General features: G+C 48.4%; 1 protein-coding gene across 3 annotated transcripts in view; it reads left to right on the plus strand.

Annotated features, from left to right (window-relative positions):
- The first annotated feature begins 4,690 nt into the window (after positions 1-4,690).
- MYH11 (myosin heavy chain 11) overlaps positions 4,691-16,516 on the plus strand; it is a 125,948-nt gene continuing 114,122 nt past the window's right edge. For all 3 annotated transcript variants that reach the window (XM_038762297.1, XM_038762298.1, XM_038762299.1), the window contains exon 1: positions 4,691-4,759. The gene's annotated coding sequence lies outside the window, so the exon portion shown is untranslated. The remainder of the gene's footprint in view (positions 4,760-16,516) is intronic.

The raw sequence follows: 16,516 nt of genomic DNA on the forward strand, positions 1-16,516 counted from the left end.
TCTATCTCCCTCTCTTCCCCTCTCCATCTCTGAAGCTCTCTTTCTCTCCCCTCCATCTCCATCTCTGAAGCTCCCTTTCTCTCCCCTCCATCTCCACCTCTCTCTCCCACCATCTCTGTCTCTCCATATGTTTCTCTCTTTAAATCTCTCTGTCCCTCTTTTTCTTTCTGCCTCTCTTGCACTCAGTTGGGCTTGGATCTTTCCCCCTCAATTTCTCTAACTCCCTCTCTTCCCCTCTCCATCTCTGAAGCTCCCTTTCTCTCTCCTCCATCTCCATCTCTCCCTCCCACCATCTCTGTCTCTCCATATGTTTCTCTCTTTAAATCTCTCTGTCCCTCTTTTTCTTTCTGACTCTCGAACTCAGTAGGGCTTGGCTCTTTCCCCCTCAATTTCTCTATCTCCCTCTCTTCCCATCTCCATCTCTGAAGCTCTCTTTCTCTCCCCTCCATCTCCATCTCTCTCTCCCACCATCTCTGTCTCTCCGTACGTTTCTATCTTTAAATCTCTCTGTCCCTCTTTTTCTTTCTGGCTCTCTCGCACTCAGTAGGGCTTGGATCTTTCCCCCTCAATTTCTCTATATCTCCCTCTCCCCTCCATCTCCATCTCTGAAGCTCCCTTTCTCTCCCCTCCATCTCTGAAGCTCCCTTTCTCTCCCCTCCATCTCCATCTCTCTCTCCCACCATCTCTGTCTCTCCATATGTTTCTCTCTTTAAATCTCTCTGTCCCTCTTTTTCTTTCTGGCTCTCGCACTCAGTAGGGCTTGGATCTTTCCCCTCAATTTCTCTAACTCCCTCTCTTCCCCTCTCCATCTCTGAAGCTCCCTTTCTCTCCCCTCCATCTCCATAGCTCCCTTTCTCTCCCCTCCATCTCCATCTCTCCCTCCCACCATGTCTGTCTCTCCATATGTTTCTCTCTTTAAATCTCTCTGTCCCTCTTTTTCTTTCTGACTCTCGCACTCAGTAGGGCTTGGATCTTTCCCCTTCAATTTCTCTATCTCCCTCTCTTCCCCTCTCCATCTCTGAAGCTCTCTTTCTCTCCCCTCCATCTCCATCTCTCTACCCCACCATCTCTGTCTCTCCGTATGTTTCTCTCTTTAAATCTCTCTGTCCCTCTTTTTCTTTCTGGCTCTCTCGCACTCAGTAGGGCTTGGATCTTTCCCCCTCAATTTCTCTATCTCCCTCTCTTCCCCTCTCCATCTCTGAAGCTCCCTTTCTCTCCCTTCCATCTCCATCTCTCCCCCCCACCATCTCTGTCTCTCCATATGTTTCTCTCTTTAAATCTCTCTGTCCCTCTTTTTCTTTCTGACTCTCTGTCGCTGCTAGAGCATGGGGCTGGGCTACGGAGGGGGAAAAAGGGTGAGCCAAAGGGAATTGGGGTGATGAGATAAATTCCCTCCAAAGAGACAGCTCAGCTTTCCCTTCCTCAGTTAGGGTGTGGGGGCTCCCCCTTTTCCGCAAGCCCGAGGGGGAAAGGGAGGGCTTGGGTCTGGGGGCTAGGTGGTTATTCCCCCCTCTTCCCCCTCAGCAGGATGCCAGGGCTGGGAGGCCGCACAGGGCCCGCAGACAGGCCGGGGGGACCATATTTAGTCAGGGGGAGAGGAGAGGGCCGCCCTGCATCCGGCATGCCGCTGATGGGAATTCCTGGACCATCCTTGGCTTTCCCTTTTTGGGTTTGTCCTAGTTGGGCCCTGGGCACCATCCTGGAGCTGTTTTCCCGGGGAAGGAAGGCCCTGCCGGGGACCGCACAGAGGGAAGGAGGGAGGAGAGGAGGGGGACGGCCACATGGGAGGGGGGTGACGAGGCCCCCGGAGACAGCCTGCCTCTGGCCTTGCTTTCCCTTCTCCTCCTCCTCCTCCTCCTTCTTCTTTCTTCTTCCTTTTATGGACAGAGGGAGGGAGGGCGCTTGTGCCTGGAGAAAAGGATTTTTCTCCTCCTTCTTGAAAATGACCCCAAGCTGGCCTTTCTCAAGCAGCAGGGGCGAAGCCCCAGCTGTTTCAGTGAGAGGACCGGTCCAGGGGGTGGGAGAGAAGGAGAAGCTGGAAAACGAGACCCTCCCCGGAGCTAAGAGGTCCCCGAGTCCGGGTACTTTCCAAGCGTTTAGTACAGTGCTCTGCACGCACTAAGCACTCAATAAATGCGATCGAATGAACGAGAAGCAGGAGAGCTCTGCTCTGCCCATTATCATCCCGCTCCGCCAACTGTCAGCTGTGTGACTTTGGGCAAGTCATTTCACTTCTCTGGGCCTCAGTTCCCTCATCTGTAAAATGGGGATTAAGACTGTGAGCCCCCTGTGGGACAACCTGATCACCTTGTCACCTCCCCAGCGCTTAAAACAGTGCTTCGCACATAGTGAGCGCTTAATAAATGTTATTATTATTATTATTGTTATTATTATTATTATTATCGCTGGAGATGAAGGTCGCCTTCTCCATGACCACCGTTTGCCCCCACCCCACTAAAAGCCCCCTTAAACTTTGCGTTCTGCCCTTCTGGTCCCCCTCCTCGTCTCTCCCGAGCCGAGGCAGGGATTTTTTTTTTAATGGCATTTATTAAGCGCTTACTACGTGCAAAGCACTGTTCTAAGCGCTGGGGAGTTTACAAGGTGATCAGGTTGTCCCTCGGGGGGCTCACAGTCTTCCTCCCCATTTTACAGATGAGGTAACTGAGGCCCAGAGAAGTGAAGTGACTTGCCCAAAGTCACACAGCTGACAAGTGGCAGAGCCGGGATTTGAACCCATGACCTCTGACTCCAAAGCCCGGGTTCTTTCCACTGAGCCATGCTGCTTCCCATAACCATGCTGCTTCCCATAGCCATGCTGCTTCCCATCCTGCTTCCCAGGAATTAAAGTCCGCCCACCGGCCCGCACCTCCGAGTTTGCAAACGGCAAGGAAGAGACGCACACACTCTCCCCCCCGCCAAAAAAAAAACAACCCCTTCTTGCCTTTCTTTTTCCAAACACGAATGTTCACGGAATGGAGCTTTTCTCCCGCAGTCCCGACTATTGCTTCCCTTTCTGGGTTTCGCGGCGGGGTCGGGCGAGAGGTGAAATTAGGAGGCGGCGCCTGGGAATGAGGGCGTGTGGGAGCCTCGGATTGGGAACACCTGGGAGCCTCAGATTGGGAGCACCTGGGAGCCTCGGAGGGCACAAGTGGGGGAGCCTCGGATTGGGCACACCTGAGAGCCTCGGATTGGGCCCACCTGGGAGCCTCGGAGGGCACACCTGTGGGAACCTTGGGTTGGGCACACCTGAGAGCCTCGGATGGGGCACACCTGGGAGCCTCGGAGGGCACACCTGTGGGAGCCTCGGATTGGGCACACCTGAGAGCCTCGGATGGGGCGCACCTGGGAGCCTTGGAGGGCACAAGTGGGGGAGCCTCGGATTGGGCACACCTGGAAGCCTTGGAGGGCACAAGTGGGGGAGCCTCGGATTGGGCACACCTGGGAGCCTTGGAGGGCACAAGTGGGGGAGCCTCGGATGGGGCGCACCTGGGAGCCTTGGAGGGCACATGTGGGGGAGCCTCGGATGGGGCGCATCTGGGAGCCTTGGAGGGCACATGTGGGGGAGCCTCGGATGGGGCACATCTGGGAGCCTTGGAGGGCACGTGTGGGGGGGCCTCGGATTGGGCACGTGTCGGGGAGCCTCGGATTGGGCACACCTGGGAGCTTCAGAGGGCACGCATGGGGGAGCCTCGGAGGGCACGCATGTGGGAGCCTCGGATGGGGCACACCTGAGAGCCTCGGTGGGCACACGTGTGGGAACCTCAGGTTGGGCACACCTGGGAGCCTCGGATGGGGCGCACCTGGGAGCCTCGGAAGGCACGCGTGAGGGAGCCTCGGATGGGGCACACCTGAGAGCCTCGGATGGGACGCACCTGGGAGCCTCGGAGGGCACCGTGTGGGAGCCAAGGGACGGGAGCACCTGGGAGCCTTGGGGGGCACGAGTGGGGGAGCCTCGGATGGGGCACGCCTGGGAGCCTCGGATTGGGCACACCTGAGAGCCTCGGAGGGCACGCGTGTGGGAGCCACGGATGGGGCGCACCTGGGAGCCTTGGAGGGCACGTGTCGGGGAGCCTCGGATTGGGCACCCCTGGGAGCCTCGGATGGGGCACACCTGAGGGTCTCGGAGGGCACGCGTGTGGGAACCTCGGATTGGGCACACCTGGGAGCCTCGGAGGGCACGCGTGGGGGAGCCTCGGATGGGGCACACCTGGGAGCTTCGGAAGGCACGTGTGTGGGAGCCTCGGATGGAGCACAACTGGGAGCCTCGGAGGGCACGCGTGGGGGAGCCTCGGAGGGCACGCGTCGGGGAGCCCCGGATTGGGTGCACCTTGGAGCCTCGGGGGGCACGCGTGGGGGAGCCTCGGATGGGGCACGCCTCGGAGGGCAAAAGCGGGGGAGCCTCGGATGGGGCACACCTGGGAGCCTCGGAGGGCACGTGTGGGGGAGCCTCGGATGGGGCACTCCTGGGAGCCTCGGAGTGCGCCCGTGGGAGCCTCGGAGCGGCGCCCCCCCGTTTGCAGGGGCAGCTCCTGGCTCCCTCCACCGAGGCTGGCGCGCAGGGGGCGGGCCGCCCGGCCCCCTTTGCCCCCCGTGCCCCTTTCCCCGCCCTCCTACCCTGCACCCCCCACTCCCTCCCTCTTGGCAGAGACTATATAGGGAGGAGGCAGAGGCGGGGGGCTTGGACTGTCTCAGCCGGGGTCAGAGTTGTGCAGGTTCCGGAGGCTCCAAGTCCCCATCTGCTTGCCCTAATTGAGCATCTGTAAGTGGGGCTGGGGAGTGGACAGTGGGAAGGGAGGGGGGTCTTCCTGGGCAGAGGGGCTGGACATGAAATCCTACCTCAATGTGCTTCCCAAAGGCGCTGGGCTTTAAAAGAAAAGAAAACCCAAATCCTTGAAAGTTGACTTGGTTATGAGTGTCACTTTGAGACCCAGATCAGTTCAGTGGCAAACATCTGGACCGTCCGTTTTCTGTCTCTGACGTTCTGGCAGAACAGCAAATGTTCAGTATCATCATAGACGTTATTATAGTTATCATAATCTTCATTAGAATCTTGTTCAAAAGTAACTGTTTAAAAATCTCTGGACGGTTTACAAACTGTAAGCTCTCTTGCCAGTGTGGGACCTTAATTGTAGACAGTGCTCTGCACGCAGTAAGCGCTCAATAAATACGATTGAATGAATGAATAATGATGTAGATGGATAAAGCATGTTTACTCAGTAGTCCTTGGTCTATTCTTTGTGTGCGTGTGTGTATGTATGTATATGAAAATTATTTAGTTTAGGTTGCAGCTATTTCTGTGTTTTCCAGTCTTGGGCTAAACCAAGGCTAGTCATGAGCAATTCTATCAGGTGTCCAGTTCTTGAGCAATGATGCCAGAAATTTGTTGTCGATAGATGCAATTGTAAAGTAGCCAAAGAAAATATTTCAGCACAGAACCTTGTGAGGTCTTCATTAAAATATAGGGGTGAAAAGAAGGAGGATTGTTACTAAACTGTTTTGTTGCCTAGTCTTCCACTGGTTGGAGTGAATTTAAGAGCTTGGAGAAACTGTTTATCTCCTGAGAGGGAACAGTGACTAACGTTCATTTATTCATTGTCAGTCGTATTATTTGAGTGCTTACTGTGTGCAGAGCACTGTACTAAGCGCTTCGAAAGTACAATTCAGCAACAGAGACCATCCCTACCCAACAACGGGCTCACTGAAATACTGAAGTGAGATACTGGTTAAAAAGTCATTACAGTAGATGGCAGTACTGTAGTTTGAGCAATATCTTGGGTTGTCACAATAAAATATATCCTTCTAAATTATTTTGTTGCTCCCTCTAAATGCAAATTGGAAGATAGGTCCCCCCAAAATGTATCTTGCCTGATTGCTGATTAAACTCATTTTTTTGGTTTGACCCCCTTAAAATAAGAAAAATCTTGATCTTTTTTGTGTTGTGAAAGATCAGATTGGTTTCCCAAACTCAGGAGTCTTTTTTATTAGTAATTTGGCAATGTAGCTTATGTTGATATTTAGGACGACAGAATTGGAAGTACAAATTACCAAACACTGGAACTTCTTGACTCGTTCTCCCACACTACCGGGGCATTCCTTTTGATGTAGCTCTGCATCCTTATTATCACATTTGTAATAGGAATATTATTCCCTAAAAGGTATTTGTTTTGAATTTGTTATCATTACATTTTTGTGGAACGGCTAGTATTGAGAAGAACTTGTCCTTATATGGTAGCGTGTGTGCCCAGCGCCCAGAGTTCTTTTCAAATACTCGGGCTTGTTAGTTGTGAATTTCACTTTTTAAAAAGCCCGTTCTCTCTCAAAGATGTGGACCAAAGTAGGCAACTAAGGAAAAGAAGGAGTAGAGGTTCAACCCTACTTTAGGCTGCTTCATGGGTACCCTTTTGGAAGAGAAGCCGGACCCACTGTCGAACATTATTCTGTGGCGCCCGCATCACTTTTCACAACCCATAAAGACCGTAATAGTCTTGGAAAACGATGCCCTGAGTACCCCAGCTACATCATATGCAGAGTTTGAATAATGGATCCCTTGGGGCGTTTTGTAATGGACTTGTTTGGCCAGTTGAGATTCTCCTCTTTCAAAAAGGAAAGAGAGAAGACAGGGTTTGACGAAAGAATTGGGATAGTCCAAAAATGGGGTTTTTTTTTGCAGCCGGATGGAATAATTCCAAAAATGAGAGATGGTCAGCCAGCTTTAGAAGAGGAAATTAATTGGGTGGCAATTGCCCTTTGTATTCACTATTTCAGGAGGGGATGAGTCCAAGATTTGGAACATTCCACATTAGGAGATCAGTGATGCCATTTGATGGAAAGTGCTCTCCGCTGCTGCTGTGATGTCATTTTGATGAGATTTTCCTGTCTGGCCAGCTATTCTGCAAACAAGCAGAGACTCCCGGGTTTGGAAAGCTCCTTCAGTGGTCATCTTGTCCATTGCCCAGCCCCCCCCCCCCCCCAAGGCAGGGCTATACCTAACCCATCCCAGACTGATCAATCAATCGTATTTATTGAGCGCTTACTGTGTGCAGAGCACTGTACTAAGCGCTTGGGAAGCACAAGTCGGCAACTCATAGTGACAGTCCCTACCCAACAGCGGGCTCACAGTCTAGAAGGATTTCCATCTCCGGCCTGTTTGAACCACTCTTTACAACAGTGTTACTGCCTAGCCATAAACCGCCAAATTCAGTGGGCTTTACTTCCAAATCATTCGGGCTCTCTCGTGCAGGGGTGACTCTCCAAAGGGAAGACACTTCCGATATGATTACAGCTCACACTCAAAAAATAATCAGTCCTCCTTAGACTATCGTCTCTCGCCAACCAGGCTGCTAGAGAAATAACTGCAGCTGAAAATATGGAGGTTTTAGAAGAGACGGACTTATTTTTCAACTCTTTCCTGAGGACAGGATGCTTGTGAAGAAGTGTCCAGATAAGGGAGTCTAATTGCCTCCTTCAGAGCAAAGCTGATTGCTTCAAAGATTCCCAATTCCAACACTGGATAGTTTATCATTTCCTAACGTCCCCTCCTCTTGTTGACTGGATACTACCGCATTGCCTTCAAGAGGGGTCATAATTCACACACATTTCTCTGTGCCTCAGTTACCTCATCTGTAAAATGGGGATTAAGACTGTGAGCCCCACGTGGGGCAAGCTTTTATCCTCTCCAGCGCTTAGAACAGTGCTTTGCACACAGTAAGCATTATTATCCGTGCCATCTCTTGTACCAGCATCTTTCCCCAAAACGGATGATGATGATGATATTTGTTAAGCGCTCACTATGTGTCTAGCACTGTTCTAAGCGCTGGGGTAGATACAAGCCGATCAGGTTGGACCCAGTCCTTGCCACAGATGAGGCTCCCAGCCTTAACCCCCGATTTACAGATGAGGTAACTGAGGCACAGAGAAGTGAAGTGACTTGTCCGAGGTAACACAGCAGACAAGTGGCGGAGAACGCAGGTCCTTCTGGCTCCCAAGCCCGGGCTCTATCCACTAGGCCATGCTGCTTCTCTGCTTTTTATTGCTTGCAGGTAGGATAGGTGGTTTCTTATCCCTTTATTTATGTTTTTTTTTTTTATCTAGTACCCAAACTCGACAACGTAATACAAGACAAGTCCCCAACTGATACTTTCAGGTACTAAGTATCTCTCGAGTCAAAAGCAGAGTCATTCTGAAGAATGAATTTCTAAGCACCCTAAGTCCAGTCATCCTTTAGCGCTCTGTCCTTAGCACTTAGAAATATGGCAGATCACTTACTCTGCTTGGTCAATTCCTTATATAGATATTTGACTTCGCATCTACTGGCTCTTACCAGCTGAATCTCTGTTTCTTCCCCTGCTTCCTTTTCAGATTGTAAGTTCCCTGTGGGTGGAGACTGGGCCTTTCATTTCTACCGTATTATCCCAAGGGTTTGGTTCAATGTTCTACACACAGAATATGCTCAATAAATGCTATTGATAATGCTAATCCCGGTTCCTCCACTTGTCTCCTGTATGACCTTGGGCAAGTCACTTCACTTTTCGGTGCCTCCCAGCGCTTAGAACAGTGCTTTGCACATAGTAAGTGCTTAATAAATGTCATTATTATTATTATTACCCCATAATAACAATAATAATGGTATTTGTTTAGCACTTACTACGTGCCAAACACTTTTCTAAGCACTGATCAGTGCCTCATCTGTTAAATGGGGATTGAGACTGTGTGTCCCATCCAATTTGCTTATATCCATCCCTGTGCTTAGTACAGTGTCTGGCACACAGTAAGCACTTAACAAATACCATAATTATTATTATTAAGAAAAGCATGCCACATGGGTACTCTTCCTTTGGATTTGCCCCCCTTTTCCACTCCTCCCTCAGCCCCACAGCATATCTGTAATTTATTTATTTATATTAATGTCTTTCTCTCCCTGTAGCTTGTAAGCTCACTGTGGGCAGGGAATGTGTCTACCAACTCTGTTTTATGTTGTTCTCTCCCACGCGCTTAGTACAGTGTTCTGTGCACAATAAGTGCTCAATAAATGTGATAGATTGATAGTGTTCAGCTATGGCACATGAGGCAGAATGCCGTCTTTGCTTTGGCTCTTAGGACACTGTTAGTTTGGCATTCATACCAACCCTAAAAGAAACATCTCAGTCCTCATGTAGTCAGAAAGTAACACTGATGCTGATCTAAAAATTAAAAGAAAATTAACCATCTGGATTGACATGACACCTTTTTGATTGGCTCCACACCAGGAAATTATTGAATGACTCTGAGGCAAAAAACCCACCTCTCTTTTACCTGAAGAAGCCAGGAAATTGAAGCTAATGTATCATTTTGGGGCCTGAATATTCAAATAATTTGCTATATAGACTCCTCCTTCTTTCAGGATGTCAGGAAGTTTCGTGTAAACCAATGAAGTTTCTAACAAACCAGTGAAAGATTGCTAAAGCCAATGAAGAACTTTCTCAGTTCACCGAGCCAAACACCAAGAGTCCCAAAGGGAATATTCACTGACTTACTGAAGCCTGTCCCTTAGAAGAAACCACTGTACTAAGCACTTGGGAGAGAACAATATGACAGAATTGGTATGCATTCAATTGTATTTATTGAGTGCTTACTGTGCGCAGAGCACTGTACTAAGTGTGGTAGACACGTTCCCTGCCCACAGTGAGCTTACAGTCTAGATAAAGCTAGGCAGGCTGGCACAAAGTAATAATTACATCTATTTATTTATTCATTTTTGCTCACTTTCATTTTTATCCATTTTCTTGTTTCCATTGTGAATATATATACAATTCACATCTACCCCATTATATGTAGGCTCCTCAAGGCCAGAGGCTGTCTTTTCCAACTTGTACTATGAATTCTGAAACACTAATCAATGAATCAATCGGTGACATTTATTGGTCATTTACTGTCTGCAGAGCACTGTACTAAAAACCCGGGAGAGTATCATTCGCTAAAAGAGGTGAAGATAATCCCCGCCCAGAAGGAATTTACAGACTAGAAGGGGAGGCAGACATTAAATAAATTACATAAGTGCTACTGGAGAAGCAGCGTGGCTCAGTGGAAAGAGCCCGGGGTTTGGAGTCAGAGGTCATGGGTTCAAATCCTGCCTCCGCCAACTGTCTGCTATGTGACTTTGGGCAAGTCACTTCACTTCTCTGGGCCTCAGTTCCCTCATCTGTAAAATGGGGATTAAAACTGTGAGCCCCCCCGTGGGGCAACCTTACCTCCTTCCCCTCCCCACAGCACCTGTATATATGTATATATGTTTGTACGTATTTATTACTCTATTTATTTATTGTATTTGTACATATTTATTCTATTTATTCTATTTTGTGAATATATTTTGTTTTGTTGTCTGTCTCCCCCTTCTAGACTGTGAGCCCACTTTTGGGTAGGGACCGTCTCTATATGTTGCCAACTTGGACTTCCCAAGCGCTTAGTACAGTGCTCTGCACACAGTAAGCGCTCAATAAATACGATTGAATGAATAAATGAATGAACAACCTGATCACCTTGTAACCTCCCCAGCACTTAGAACAGTGATTTGCACATCATCATCAATCGTATTTATTGAGCGCTTACTATGTGCAGAGCACTGTACTAAGCGCTTGGGAAGTACAAATTGGCAACATATAGAGACAGTCCCTACCCAACAATGGGCTCACAGTCTAAAAGGGGGAGACAGAGTAAGCACTTAAAAAATACCATTATTATTATTATGGAAGTGGGGAGATAATCAAAGCACTTCAGAGGTACAGATTTAAGGGCATAGGCGACACAGAAAGGAAGGCAAATAGGGGAAGTTAGGGCTTACTTAGGGAAGCCTTCATAGAGGAGATATAAGCCTAATAGGGCTTTGAATATGGAGAGATAAGAAAGAGCTTTGCATACAGAGATCTTACTAGAGAAGCAGCCTGGCTCAGTGGAAGGAGCCCGGGCTTTGGAGTCAGAGGTCATGGGTTCAAATCCCACTCCACCAATTGTCAGTTGTGTGACTTTGGGCAAGTCACTTCACTTCTCTGGGCCTCAGTTATCTCATCTGTAAAATGGGGATGAAGACTGTGAGCCCCCCGTGGGACAACCTGATCACTTTGTAACCTCCCGAGCGCTTAGAACAGTGCTTTGCACATAGTAAGCACTTAATAAATGCCATTATTATCATTATTGTTCTCTGTGTTTCAGTTACCTCATCTGTAAAATGGGGACGAAGACTGTGAGCCCCCCGTGGGACAACCTGATCGCCTTGTAATCTCCCGAGCGCTTAGAACCGTGCGTTGCACGTAGTAAGCACTTAATAAATGCCATTATTATTATTATTATTACTAAATACTGCTGCGCTTTTGCTGCTGGTGATGATAAAAGTGAGGCTTCCCCTCTCCTCCTCGCTTGGTTCACCCCCGAAGCCCTCGTTTGCCCCCTTCCACTCCCTTCTGCGTCATCCTCACACTTCATTCATTCATTCAGTCATATTTATTGAGCGCTGACTGGGTGCAGAGCACTGTACTAAGCACTTGGAAAGCACAATTCGGCAAAATATCCCTACCCAATCCCTACCCAACAACGGGCTCACAGTCTAGAACGGGGAAACAGACAACAGAACAAAACCAGTAGCCAGGCAGACAGGTAGACATTTGGATTTGCACCCTTTAATCCACCCCTACCTCAGCCCCGCAGCACTTATGTACATATCTGTAATTTATTTATATTAATGTTTGTCTCCTCCTCTAGACTGTAAGCTCTGTGTGGGTAGGGAACATGTCTACAAACTCTGTTATATTACAGTGCTTTGCACATGGTAAGCGATCAATAAATACCACTGATTGGGACAAGAGAAAATGTGATATTTTGGCTGGAAATTATCTTCGGTTGTTATCCTGAGAAAAGTTAAACAATGAAAAATGTACCTCTTGGGGCTTCTCGCCCCCCAGCCCTCCAACCCCCATTCCCTCCTTTTCTTTAGACTAAAGAAGTATTAGCAGGTCATAATTGTCAGAATCATTGGTGAAATGAAAGGCAGTGTTCTCTTATAAGGAGATCTGGTCTTTCTCTCCTTTTTTGGAGAACAACCTGCTCTTTGCTGTCGCTCTCAGGGACCGCATTCTGTGGTGATGAGAGCAAACCTCTGGGATCAAAGGCTACTGGGTTCTTTTCTGCCTTTCTCATTTGCTTCTGAGTGCTTTGAAGCAAGGCGTTTTTTCCCTTCAAGAACATAAGGACTGCATAAAGGGCTCCAGAACAGACAGGGCGGAGAAACTTTTTCCTTGCTAGGATCCTGGAAAAAACACTCTGAAGAAAACAGAAATTACGGAGAGGCAGGATCACATTTAAATCCTTTCTGCCTCTTCCTGCCTGATCTCCCAGGAAGTTTGGGCAGAAAGCAAATAAGGAAAGATGCGTAGATTTGAGGAAAGATTCATGGTTTCCTTTTATCAGACCGATCTTCCAGGGAAACAGGAGCCCCTTTTCTTACTGCAGTTTGTCCAGCGAAAGGATCTATGTGACTTGTTTTTTGTTGGTTTTTTTTGTCTGTTTCAAAAAGATCAAGCTTCTCTCATCGGATTAAGTGTTTTTTGGCTGGGCCAGCGGCTTTGCGAAGTACAGTTGTGTTCTGCTGTTTGAAGGTGGTTCCCTTTCTAGGAGCTGAGCATGTCACCCCCCTCCTCAGAAATCTCCAGTGGTTGCCTATCAACCTCCGTATCAGGCAAAAGCTCTCCATCCCCTCGCCTCCTCCTACCTCACCTCCCTTTTCTCCTTCTCCAGCCCAGCCCGCACCCTCCGCTCCTCCGCCGCTCACCTCCTCACTGGGCCTCATTCTCGCCTGTCCCGCCATCAACCCCTGAGCCACAACCTACCTCTGGCCTGGAATGTCCTCCCTCCTCAAATCCTCCAAACTAGCACACGTCCCCCCCTTCAAAGCCCTACTGAAGGCTCACCTCCTCCAGGAGGTCTTCCCAGGCTAAGCCCCCCTTTTCCTCTTCTCCTCCCCATCACCCCCACTCCCTCCCTCTGCTCTACCCCTTACCCTGCCCCACAGCACTTGTGTATATATGTACATATTTATTCTATTTATTTTATTAATAATGTGTATATGTCTATAATTCTATGTATATTGATGCCTGTTTACTTGTTTTGATGTCTGTCTCCCCCCTTCTAGACTGGGCCCATTGTTGGACAGGGATTGGTTGCTGAATTGTACTTTCCAAGCGCTAACCCACTGTTGGGTAGGGACTGTCTCTATATGTTGCCAACTTGTACTTACCAAGCGCTTAGTACAGTGCTCTGCACACAGTAAGCGCTCAATAAATACGATTGATGATGCTCTGCGCACAGTAAGGGCTCAGTAAATACGACTGAATGAATGAATGAATGAATGAATGCCTTAGTCGGGCCCCTTCCGCTGTGGGGTGAGGGGATTTAAGACTATTTAGTCTGCTTCTACAAAGTCAGTGCACACGATATAGACAAGTCTGAGAATCGGGAACTTTCTCCTGTGACTTTGAAGAAGCCAAATCATTGCCACGACCTTCACCGTAACCTCCAAAATATTTCTTTCTGGAGTCCTAATAATCACTGTGTAAGATAACAGCCGTCGTTATTCTGATGGAGTGTGTTTTGAACAGCAGCAATGTGCTGCTGAACTGTTCACAACAGGCTGTCAGACAAGATTCCACCCCTACGGTTAAAAGTCCAAGAGAGTGGGGAACTTAGAAAGAAGAGACTTTTGTCATTCTGGACCAAGGAATTAAATTGGCTTAGAAAAGATCAGCCCCCTCTGTTACACATCTGCCCAGGAAGCAGCTGGGGCTTCATCAACGAACGAGACTGTAAGCTTCTTGTGGGCAGGGATCATGTGTACCGACTGGGTTGTACTCTTCCAATTGTTTAGTACAGTGCTCTGCAAACTGTAAGCCCTCAGAAAAAATCTTTGATGGATCGACTACTTATAGGACTGAAAGAAACTTAGGGAGAATGTGCAGTCTAACGTACTCCTCCATGAAATGGTGATGTGCAGGAGGAGTTCACAAGGCCAAATTGCCTCTTAAGGGTGATTTTATTGGGGGGGGGTGGTATTTGTTAAGTGCTTACTACATGCCACACACTGTGCAAAGCACTGGGTTAGAGTCAAGTCATTCGGTGGGCGGCGGGGGGAGGGGGGAGCACAGTCCCTGTCTTTCATAGTGCTCACAATCTTAAACCCCATTTTAGAGATGAGGTAACTGAGGACCAGAGAAGTGAAGTGGCTTGCCCAAGATCACCTAGCAGACAAGTCAGAGGTCATGGGTTCAAATCCCGGCTCCGCCAACTGTCAGCTGTGTGACTTTGGGCAAGTGATTTAACTTCTCTGTGCCTTAGTTACCTCATCTGTAAAATGGGGATTAAAACTGTGAGCCCCCCGTGGGACAACCTGATCACCTTGTAGCCTCCACAGCGCTTAGAACAGTGCTTTGCACATAGTACGCGCTTAATAAATGCCATCATTCATTCAATCGTATTTATTGAGCACTTACTGTGTGCAGAGCTCTGTACTAAGCACTTGGGAAGTACAAGTTGGCAACATATAGAGACGGTCCCTACCCAACAGTGGGCTCACAGTCTGGAAGGGGGAGACAGATGACAAAACAAAACATGTGGACAGGTGTCAAGTCATCAGAATAAATAGGAATAAAGCTAGATTCATTCATTCAATCGTATTTATTGAGCGCTTACTTTGTGCAGAGCACTGTACTAAGCGCTTGGGAAGTACAAGCTGGCAACATATAGAGACAGTCCCTACCCAACAGTGGGCTCACAGTCTAGAAGCCCAGTCTAAATGCACATCATTAACAAAATAAATAGAATAGTAAATATGTACGTCAAATAAATAGAGTAATAAATCTGTACAAGCATATATACAGGTGCTGTGGGGAGGGGAAGGAGGTAGGGCGGGGGGGATGGGGAGGGGGAGAGGAAAAAGGGGGCTCAGTGTGGGAAGGCCTCCTGGAGGAGGTGAGCTCTCAGTAGGGCTTTGAAGGGAGGAAGAGAGCTAGCTTGGCGGATGGGCGGAGGGAGGGCATTCCAGGCCAGGGGGAGGACGTGGGCCGGGGGTCGATGGCGCGACGGGCGAGAATGAGGCACGGTGAGGAGGTTAGCGGTGGCAGAGGAGCGGAGGGTATGGGCTGGGCTGGAGAAGGAAAGAAGGGAGGTGAGGTAGGAGGGGTCGAGGGGATGGACAGCCTTGAAGCCGAGAGTGAGGAGTTTTTGCCTGATGCCACTAGACCCCACTGGGAAGCATTTAATAATGCTTTGCAGAGAGTTACCAGTCTTCATATTAATGTCCGTCTCCCCCTCTAGACTTTAAGCTCGTTTTGGGCAGGGAACGTGCCCGCCATTTCTTTTGTAGTGCACTCTCCCAAGTGCTTAGTACAGTGCTCTGCACGTAGTAAGCACTCAATAAATATGATTGATTGATTGAGACAGCAGTGATGTATTTCTATATGGTCCACTCTTGGTTTTCAGTTGTAGTGGGGTCGAAGAAACTATCTTTGGATAATTCAAGTCCGCAAGTCAATCCCAAAGCTCATTTTACCCATGTTTTCCCCATCCAGTATTTAACCAGAGCCGTTAACCAGGAAGAAGAGTGGTATTTGTTGAGTGCTTACTATGTGCAGAACGTTGTACTAAGCACTTGGGAGAACACAATACAGCTGAGTCTTCAGAAGAAAAGTTCTAGGCAAATCTAGACTTTGAGTTCCTTATGGTCTTGCATTGTACTCTACCAAGTCCTTATAGAGTGCTCTGCACACAGTAAATGCCAAATACCATTGATTTATTGTTTGATTGACCATGATTCCAAAAATAAACTCCAGAAGACTAAGACGGCATCTTACTCAGAGACTCCATGACCTGGGGCACATAATTCCATGTCAGGCTCCCAGTAGACACTTCATAAATACCGCCCTGCTCCTTTCCACCTTAGTGTCTCCTTTCCCATTTTAAAATCATACCTCAAGGCTCCTCCCCACCTCTCTTTTACCTGGAAAAGCCAGGTAATTGAAGCTAATGTATCATTTTGGGGCCTGAATATTCAGATAATTTGCTATATAGACTCCTCTTTCTTTCAGGATGTCAGGAAGTTTCTTGTGAACCCTTGAAGTTTCTTGCAAACCAGTGAAAGATTGCTAAAGCCAATGAAGAACTTTCTCAGTCCTTTAGTTCACCGAGCCGAACACCAAGAGTCCCAAAGTGAATATTCACTGACTTACTGAAGCCTGTCCTCCAGGAGTCCTGGCTCCTCTCCTCCAGGGAGCTTTATTCAATTCTCTAATCCACCGACACCACATGTGACCCTTATCCACTCTTTCTCAATTCATCCTTGCGGTTATATCTGTTGGCAATTTCTATAACATTTACTTCTACGCACTTGTATCGCTAGCCTGTGCTTTTGCAGTCTCTCCCCAACTGCTTAGTACAGTGCTCTGCACACAGTAAGCACTCAATAAATACCATTGAATGAATGAACTAGACTATGAGCTTC

The sequence above is a fragment of the Tachyglossus aculeatus genome, chromosome 21 (genome assembly GCF_015852505.1).
Source record: "Tachyglossus aculeatus isolate mTacAcu1 chromosome 21, mTacAcu1.pri, whole genome shotgun sequence".
NCBI classification, from domain to species: Eukaryota; Metazoa; Chordata; class Mammalia; order Monotremata; family Tachyglossidae; genus Tachyglossus; species Tachyglossus aculeatus.